Below are 10020 nucleotides of genomic sequence, written 5' to 3'. Positions count from 1 at the left end.
AAAGGGCTGCAGAGCCATGAGGGCACTGTGAGAGTCAACTACAACAATAAAGGAAAATTGACAGCAAGAAAGCTGTTGACAAAGAGCATACAAAATAGCACAAAGTTCTGCTGTGGAGATGCTAGTCTCTGGATGCAGGTGACACATAGGTGTGGTCAGGAAAAACAACAGAGCAGGCTACACCATCTGCAGACTTTGACCCCATCTGTGAAGACGGAAATGGAACGGATTTGTGAAGAAAAGTGTGCAAGGAAAAGTACGACATAAGCGAGAGTGAGGAGGGTGTTGTAAGGACTGTGCAATGTAGCAAAGACAGTAGCGATCATGGCGATCCTGTAGATACAGTATGCCTGTTTCATCATACGGGCTTAGGGTTTGAGTCAAATGCAAGGCACCAGAGCTGAGGTATAACCCATTATGATGCAGAGCATCAAGACAGCATAGAGAAGTAGGAGAGCCAGACGAGTAAGCAAGACAACCATACTTGAGTTTAGACAGCACGAAGGTGGAGCGTGCTCGTATCAGCTCCCAAGGAAGTATAACTTGCCTTAAGTAAATTAAGGACCTTAGAGCATCCAACTCAGAGGTTAGAGATATGGAGAGACCAAAACAAACGAGTTTCAAAGATTAACTCCATAAGTTTAGCAAAATCTTTGCACAAAATGGGATTACCATAAAGCGACAAAGGGGGATGAAGAACGACCTACTTCCGAGTAAAAGTCATCGCAAAAGTTTTAGTTGTAGAGAACTTGATGCCATGATTGGTGGCCCAGGATGACACGGCATCAATCGCAAGTTGAAGTCGCCGTTGAAGGAAAGGCAAGTCATCACCTTGACAGCAATGGGTAAGATTGTCAACATAGAGAGCTGATGAGATTCCAGAGGGAAGGGAGTAAAGAAGACCACTGAGGGCAACCAGGAAAATTAGTAAGTGCTCAGAACACTACTGTGGGGTACACCTTCATATTGCCGTAAAGAGGCAGAATGGTACAAACCATCACTAAAGGAACGATTAGAGCGGAAGCTTCGTAGGAAGAGGAGGAGATTACCACGAATGGAGTTGGGACAAAATATGGTATCTCCAGGTGGTGTCATATGCCTTTTTCAGGTCAAAAAAGGACAGCAACAACAGAGGTCTTTGCAGCAAAAGCAGTACATATATAGACCATGTTCACCAAAACATGGAGCATTTTGCATGACACATGCAAAAGCCAAATTGAGAAGGTAAGTGGTGGCAATAGTGTTCCAAGTACAACATCATAAGGACATTGAACATACGTTCAAAGAGTTTGCAGACGCAACTCGTGAGGGCAATGGGGCAGATGTCCTTAGCAGCTGTCCCTGGAGACCCTGGTTTCTGAATAGGAAAAACCACCACCTGAAGCCAGTCCTCAGGGACAGATGATGACTGCCAGATATGGTTAAACAGATTCAGTATATACTGAAACCATGCATTGAGAGAGGTGAAATTCATTAGGAGATGTTTCGCTTTCTGAGCCCGCTGCCATAGAACCGCAGAGAGTCAGGGCAGACTGGTGTTCGGAGAGAGAGATCATTATAGAGAAGCTGGAGATGCATGCGAAAATCTATAGGACAAGATTCATGAAAGTGCTTACGAATAAGGAAAGATGGAGGAAGACTAGAACTGGAGCCACCAGTCGAAAGAGAGGAACACAGTTCGGTGGCGATGGCGACTAACACAGGATCCGCCACAATAGAACCATGGAAATGAAGGACTGGTGAGACATCTGGAACAAACTTACCCGCAATCTTACGGGTTTTCTTCCAGATCTGGGGCAGAAGAATATCAGACGTAATGGTGGAGACAAAAGATTTCCAACTCTCACGTTTTACCGTACGGACCGCAGTCACCTTATAAAACAAAAGAAAACAGCCGTCTGTCTGCATCTGTCTTTCTTCCAGGCTGCACTCTTACAGAGGACAGTCGAAACACCCAGCATTCCACCTGGGAACGCACTTCCGCATGCCCCTGAAGGTAGAGCAAGGAATAGAGTGGAGGGCAGCGTCTAATATGGTATGATGAAAAAAGGAGTAGGGCTCGACGATGAGGCAGATAGAAGAGGTCAGAAAGAGTAGCATGTAGAGTGAATAGATTCCAGTCAGCCTTGACAAACTGCCACCTAGGGAAGGAGAGAGAAGGGTGAAAAGAGAAAAAGGTGACAAGGATGGGGAAATGGTCACTGTTATGGAGGTCACGAAGAATCCACCACGTGAAATCTAAATAAAGAGAAGACGAAAAAGAGAGAGGTGGTGATGAAGAAGAGGAACTACAGGAGGGGTAAAAGTCAAAGCATGACAAGAGGCGAGAGGAAGGATGTTGCAAGGACCGCGCAAGATATCAAAGACAGTAGCGATCACGGCGATCCTGGAAAGATAGGAAGGCAATATCAACATATAAGTTGAGGGTGGGAGTCGAACAAAAGGCACCAGAGCTGAGGCGCAACCCAGTACGGTGCAAAGCATCACGATGACGAAGAGTAGGAGACGAGTAAGCAGGACAACCATAATCGAGTTTAGACAGGACGAGAGACGAATGTAAAGAGAGGAGTGTGCGGCTATCAGCTCCCCAAGAAGTATGGGACAAAACCTTAAGGATGATAAGGGTCTTGGAGCATTCAACTTGGAGGTAAGAGATATGAGGCGACCAAGACAAACGAGTGTCAAAGATTAACCCCAAAAGCTTAGTGGACTCCCTGAACACAAGGGGATGACCATAAAGCAAAAGAGGGACAAAGAATGACATGCGTCTGAGTAAAAGTCATAGCACAAGTCTTAGACATAGAGAACTTGAAGCCATGATCAGTTGCCCAAGATGACATGGCATCAATCACAAGTTGAAGCCACCGTTGAAGGAGAGGCGAATCATCATCCCGACAGCAAAGGGCAAGATCGTCGACATAGAGAGCGAAGAAAACGCCAGAAGGGAGGAAAAAAGACCATTGAGGGCAACTAGAAAAAGAGTAGTGCTCAGAACACTACCTTGGGGTACACCCTCATATTGCCTAAAAGGGGCAGAGAGAGTGGCACTAAGCCTAACTCGAAAGAAACGAGAGATTAAGCTTTGGAGGAAGAGAGGGAGATTACCACGAAGGCAAGATGAATGAAGTTGTGACAGAATATGATATCTCCAGGTGGTGTCGTAAGCCTTTTCCAGGTCAAAGAAGACGGCAACAACAGAGGTCTTCGCAGCAAAAGCAGTACAAATATAGACCTCTAAGTTTGCCAGGATATGTTGTGCTGCGGCACTTGTGAAAACCAAATTAAGAAGGGGAGAGGTGGTGAGTGTTCTAAAAACCACATCAGACAAACGTTAAGCATACGTTCAAAAGAGTTTGCAGACAACTCATGAGGGCAATAGGGTGGAAGTCCTTAGGGAATGTCCCGAGAGACCGTGGAAACATAACAGGGAGGACGGGGAGGACAACGGCATCAAGCCAGTCCTCAGGTACTGAAGACAACTCTTAGACCCGATTATACAGACTCAGTAAATACCGAGACATGCACAGATGGAGATGGTGAAGCATCTCATAATGAATGCCATCGGAACCCACTGCCATAGAACCACAGAGGGACCAGGCAGACTTAAGTTCAGAGAGAAGGGATCGTTATAGGGAAGGCTGAGATGAGTGCAGAAATCTAAAGGACGAGATTCAAGAACAGGCTTACGAAGAAGGAAAGATTAAGGAAGATGAGAACCAGAGCTAACAGACGAAAAGTGGGAACCCAGTTTGGTCGCAACGTGCAACGGGTCCACCACAAGAGTACCACGGAGGTGGAGGACCGGCGAGACCTCAGAAGCAAACTTACCCACTATCTTGCGGATACCCCTCCAGATCTGCGGCAGAGTATTTTCGGACGTAATGGTGGAAACATAAGACCTCCAACACTCACGTTTACCTGTACAGATGGTCCTACGGACCACTGAACTCGCCTTCCAAAACAAAAGACAAAAATCAGCCATCTGCCGGCGGCGGTGTCTCTTCCAGGCTGCACGCTTATAGCAGACAGCCCAAGCACAGTCCACATTCCACCAGGGAACGCACTTCCATGTTTCCTGAGAGGTAGAGCGAGGAAAAGAGTGGAGGGCAGCATTGAAGACGGTGTCATGAAAAAGGAGGAGGGCGCGAGGGAGAAGCAAAATGGAGAGGTCGGAGAGTAGCACAGAGGGTAAATTGATGCCAGTCAGCCTCGGCAAACTGCCACCTAGGGAAGGAGAGGGCAGGGTGAAAAGAAAAAGGTAACAAGGATGGGGAAATGGTCACTGCCATGGAAGTCATCAAGAACCTGCCATGTGAAATTCAAGTACAGAGACAACAAGCAAAGAAAAAATCAAGACAGGAAAGGGTGCAGTCCAAGAGTCCAAATGAGTGGGCTCATCAGAATTCCTTAGAGACAGGGAAGAAGAGAGGATGAGCGGTTCAAGAAGGCGACCCCGGGTGCTTGTCAGAACATTACCCCAGAGGGTATGTCGACAACTGAAATCACCCAGCAGGAGCACAGACTCTGGCAAAGAGTCCACTAGGTGTTTAAGATCGGAAAGAGAAAGGGGCACATTTGGGGGGAGATAAATGGAACAAACTGTGTACCATTTACGCACAAAGACACGGGCAACAGAACATTGGAGAGGTGATGGAAAAAGTAATGGGATGAAGAGAACATCAGAACGAATCAGAAGCAGAAAAGTTATTGGCCCCAGCAAAATCTGTAGGGGGGGGGGTGAGGGGGAGAGAAAGGAATAATCACGGAAGCGACCAGGATGAGCACCAAGCATCGGCTCCTGGAGACGGACACAAAGGAGCGAAAACTGTGAAATCAAAAGTTGAAATTCATGGAAATTGGCGTAATATCCACGAATATTCCATTGAAGAATAGACATCGACAAAAAGAGAAAGGACAGGAACAGAGAACAATGAAGAAACAAAGGTTAAAAAGGAACACAGCATGTCAAAGAAGGACAGGAACAGGATCAGGGTCAACGAAGTCAGGGATAGGGGGCATGGGTAAACTAAGTAAGGATGGAGGGAAGGGAGTGGGAGGACAGACCAGAGGCAGATGAGCAGGGACCAGAGGAGGAGGCAACCGAGAGGGACTTTCAAGGACAGCAGGAGGGGCAGAAACCAGGAATCACACCTCAGCAAGGGCAGCAACCGAGAGGGTAGCGGGGGCCAAAGAAACCTCCAAAGCAGGAACAGGGGGGTTCGACCACCGAAATGGGAGGGGTGGAGCGATAGAGTCAGAGGTAGGGGGGGAGGCGAGGATGAAAGTGAAGCTTTCTTACCAGTCGGGGAGGAGGAAGAAGATAAGCCAGGTTTTTGCTTCTGACTCAGAGAGGCAGGTGTTCCAGCAGCAACGTACTGGGCAACAGACTCAAACGTCTAAACAGAAGAAGAACGAAAGCGAACAACACAATGATCGCTAGGAGAAGGATGGATATCAGCTCGCACAGACAGGCGGCGTGGAGAGCTAAGAGACAGAGGAGAAGGATGGGAAGGAGGATCAAAGGGAGATGAGAAAGAAGACACAAGAGACATGGCAAACTGGGTAGAAAGAAGGGGAACCCCAGACAGAGAACCAGGAGGGGGGACCCTTCGGGTCAGAATGTAAAGGAACAGGGGAGCAGGCGGTGGGCGTATCTGGGTCTAAGGCCTGGAAACTGTTGAGACTGAGGAAGGTGGGAAGGACGAGGAGAGGAAGAGCGCAACACGTGAGCATAAGAAACCCCAGTGAAAGGGGGAGGAGGGGGATGGTGAACTTGGCGCCTCACCTCAGGAAATGACAAACGTTCCCAGTGCTTCATGTTGAGGACGGCTGCCTCAAGTTTGTAATGGATACACGCGTGAGAGAAGGTAGGGTGGGCATCACCGCAATTGAGGCCGCGAGCCTGGGGAGAAGTGCACTCCGACTTAAAGTGACCTTCGTTCCCACACATAGGGCAGAGAGAGAGAGAGAATACTGGAGCATTTGAGGGCACCATGTCCGAACTTCCAGCACTTATTACAAAGCCGAGAAGAGGGTATGTACTCCTGAATGGAGCATCTGGCACCAGCAAGAATAACAGAGGGCGGAAGTGTCCAACCATCAAAGGAAATTTTCACAAGCCGAAGGGACAGATGGCGACAGACACGAGGGGGTCATGATCGTGTAAACCTGGAGAACAGAATGGCCTTGGGCCTCGAGGACATGTTCAACCCTCAAACCGCTAGGGGCCCAAATGGAATTCACACCCACAGGCGCAACAAAAAAAAAATTCCAAAAAATTCTTTCGTCTTATATAAGTGTTCATTTTTGTTCCCTGATCACGGAAAAAATAACAAAAAAATCGTAGGTGGCATATTTTAGCCCCAATAGGGTAGGGAAGTGTGGCAAAAAAGGGGCATTGGCAGAGCCTTCGCCAGATGAGGTCTACTCCGCCCGAGCTGTCAGACGGCAGTTGCCACAAATATATTATTACCTAATTATTTCAATGTCTCTGATTGATTTTTTCTTAGTTTTTTGCAGTAATATTATTCCACACAGTAAATTGTGGCATATTTATATTATACAATGTGTGAACCATCGCTGTACTCAAAATTATGGTGTGCATATTAGCGATTCAATTATTATGTTCATAAAACAATAAACAAATAGTTTTGCTGTTGTTACACTATATACACAGGTTATATATAAGTATTTGCATGTTTTGTACACCATAACGAACTACTAAGTTGGTCTTGTGAGTCAAAAAGCAACGAGGAGTGACCGCCAAACACCAGCGAGCCACTCACTGCCACTCCCTCCCTCAACACCACCTCACTCACCCTCATTCACCTCCTACAATACTCTTTCTGTATTTATTCACTATACACAGACGTTATATATACGTATTTACATGTTTTGTTCACCATAACTGTACATCTAAGCTTATATGGTGAGTAAAGGCCACAAAGACGTAGCTACTCACACAGTCAGCTGATCGGCAGCCGCCCTCAAGGCCAGACGCACTAATATTTGTCCTTCAACAATACTGTTTGTGGTGTTATTACGCTATATACACATATTATATATAAGTATCTACCTGTTTTATTCACCATACCTGAACAAATAAGCTGGTATGGTGCCCGAAGACTATTGTGGTCATCAGTAAACAACATGATAAGTCGTGCAGACGACGCCACTGCCCTCACCAAAATGGCGGCTCCCAACCTACTCCTCTTGCTGTTTATACCCTATATACACACGTTATATATAAGTATCTACATTTGTGTTCACCATATCGAACCACTAAGCTGGTATGGTGAGTGCAGTCAATAAATGGTGGCCACACACAGTCAGAAGACGACGCCACAACCCTCCCTCGCACAGCCTTACGCCTCCCTCCATGGAGCACAGCGCTAAATATCACCACAATCCTGCTATTATCAGAATCCTGGTCAGTTTTATCACAGTCAGGGGGCTTCAGTAATACTATCACTGCTAAATAATAGCAGTATCATATATATTATGGTATTTGTAGGCGATGCTGTGGTCACAAGCTGAACAGGGATGCTGTGAGCTCGTGCTGCGTGCCCCAGCCTTGGTGGCTTGCTCAATACTGATGCTGTAACACCCAAGAATGTTGGCCTGGATTTTTTTTCTAGGTGGCATCTGGCAACTATCGGTCGTGGCTGTACTATAGCTGCCCCTATCCCAGGCGGGGAGTTTAAATTATAGCGCTAGACACGAAATCATATATAAATGATGTGCGCGGTTTTGGTTTTGTCACTGATATCATTTATATATGATATGCGCGGTTTGAGGGTTAATATCCTCGTGGCAGTCCTTGAGGTTCCTAATACCGGTTGCAACATGGTGTGGAAGGAGAACAGTGCCAACACTGGCACTTAACTGAGCATTCTTGGAGACCCGAACAGGGGGGTCACCTCAATGCAGGACAAAGTCGCCAAGTGGACAGCTGCATCCTGAGAAGAAGCAGCAACAACATGCGTACCGAGATGGGTGGGGTTAAAAGTAACACAGGTATCTACTGAACCAACAAGGTGCCTATGGAGGGAGAAATTGTCAGCAGTAGAATTTAAATGATGGAGGTCAAAGTACTTCAAGGGAGTAAGTCAAAGTATCAAGGGACCTAGAATGTGGAATGACCTTCCCAACCATGTTAAAGACTTTACCTCTCTCAACCAGTTTAAGATAAAAACGAAGCTATACCTAATAAATTCCCTGTAACCTACCTTACCCCTCTATTGTCAACCAATGTGGTTTTTTTTAAATGACGCTGTTTGTCGACCGAATTGTATTTGTGCTGCTTTTTCAGCCATGTTTCACCCTTTTTATCTCTTCTTTTTTTTTATTTGTTCTCAACTCATTTTATTCTTTATGCTCAATTAGTATTAAGCTTTAGTCATTTAAGTTTTTCATGCCCGAAACGCTTTGCGTAATAGTGGCTTTAGGCATTGTATGTATTAGCCCTATCTATAAATCCATCACTCTTTGTAAAATCTCTTGTATGTATCTTACCTAAATAAACATTTGATTTGATTTGATTTTGACTTAGTCCACGTAGCAAGATCAAACAAGGCATGGTACGAATTGGTATGGGAAGGAAGCATGCGAGAGCGGCCATGGCGGGGACGGTGGTGAGAACCCCCAAGAGAGAGCCGGTCGGCCGAGCGGACAGCACACTGCACTTGTGATCCTGTGGTCCTGGGTTCGATCCCAGGCGCCGGCGAGAAACAATGGGCAGAGTTTCTTTCACCCTATGTCCCTGTTACCTAGCAGTAAAATAGGTACCTGGGTGTTAGTCAGCTGTCACGGGCTGCTTCCTGGGGGTGGAGGCCTGGTCGAAGACCGGGCCGCGGGGACACTAAAAGCCCCGAAATCATCTCTAGATAACCTCTAGATCTAGAGAGAGAGGGGGGTCATAAGGTGCAGTAGTCACAATGAGAGATGGAGTCGTACTAGGGGACGAGGTAGTCACCACAGGGGGCTTGGGGCTCGACCCAACCACAGAAGAGGAAGGGGAGCGGGGGAGTAGTCCAGTCTGGGCCCAATGTAGTGGGGGCTACAGAGCCCGGCTTTCCATCACAGTCCGACTCGGGGCCCTGGTTTCCCACCCCACATTTGAGAACTTAAAAATAAGTGTCAGATATCAGCATGTAAATGAACAGGTAATTATTTCATCAACAAACAAGCCCTCATACCCACCATGGCGCCACAATTAGAGGATAAGACACCCGATAAGACGTGCCCCCCCCCCAGGGGTGCATCGTGGATATATGCCCTGCAATCACCACTTTAAGAACCAACAGTCCATCAAGATTGGGCTAAGCAACAAAGAAAAAGAGTGACAATAAAAGTGTCCCTTTGCTCAACAATTTCGGGTACCACAGTTTTACGGGCGAGAGACTGTGCCTCACCTAACACCCAGTGTCAAAACAGAAGATGACATCTAAAAGAATGATCAAGAATAGCAAAAAGTCGCCAGGAAATAGCAATTAAAAAGGAGAATTGGGAAGGAAAAATTAAACTTAGTAGGAAAAAGCATTCAGCACAATTAGTGAAGAAGGCAGCAGGAGCATAAGGCTTCAAAAGGACAGAGGACACTGTCCTATGGAGCATCACACTCTAGCATCCGCCAACCAAGCCCCCTCACGATGGCAACGAGCTGGAAAGGGAGGAAGAGATGAAAAAGACGAGAGGGTGAAGAATACTGCCCGGTGAGACACCAGTGTTTATGGGTAGAGTGGGAAAATTGGAATCATTCACAGAGTCATACTGGAACCTGTCACTGCATGAGGTAAGATTGTAGGTATTGGAGGGAGTGACCTCTTACTCCGTAATGTTGCAATTTAAGAAAGTTAATGTGTTTACAGTGTCAAAACGTCTTATGTAGGTCAACAAATAAATGAATAAGTTTTCCAAGGGCTGCATAAATGAAATTAATCATACTAACTGGGCATGATTGGTCCTTTTTTGGGCCTGAAGCCATTATGGGAAGAACTAAGTATAAATAGGAGTAAGGCT

This window comes from Procambarus clarkii, chromosome 32 (genome assembly GCF_040958095.1).
Source record: "Procambarus clarkii isolate CNS0578487 chromosome 32, FALCON_Pclarkii_2.0, whole genome shotgun sequence".
In the NCBI taxonomy this organism is placed as follows: Eukaryota; Metazoa; Arthropoda; class Malacostraca; order Decapoda; family Cambaridae; genus Procambarus; species Procambarus clarkii.
The sequence above is the reverse complement of the archived record's forward strand: the minus strand, read 5'-3'. Positions refer to the sequence as shown.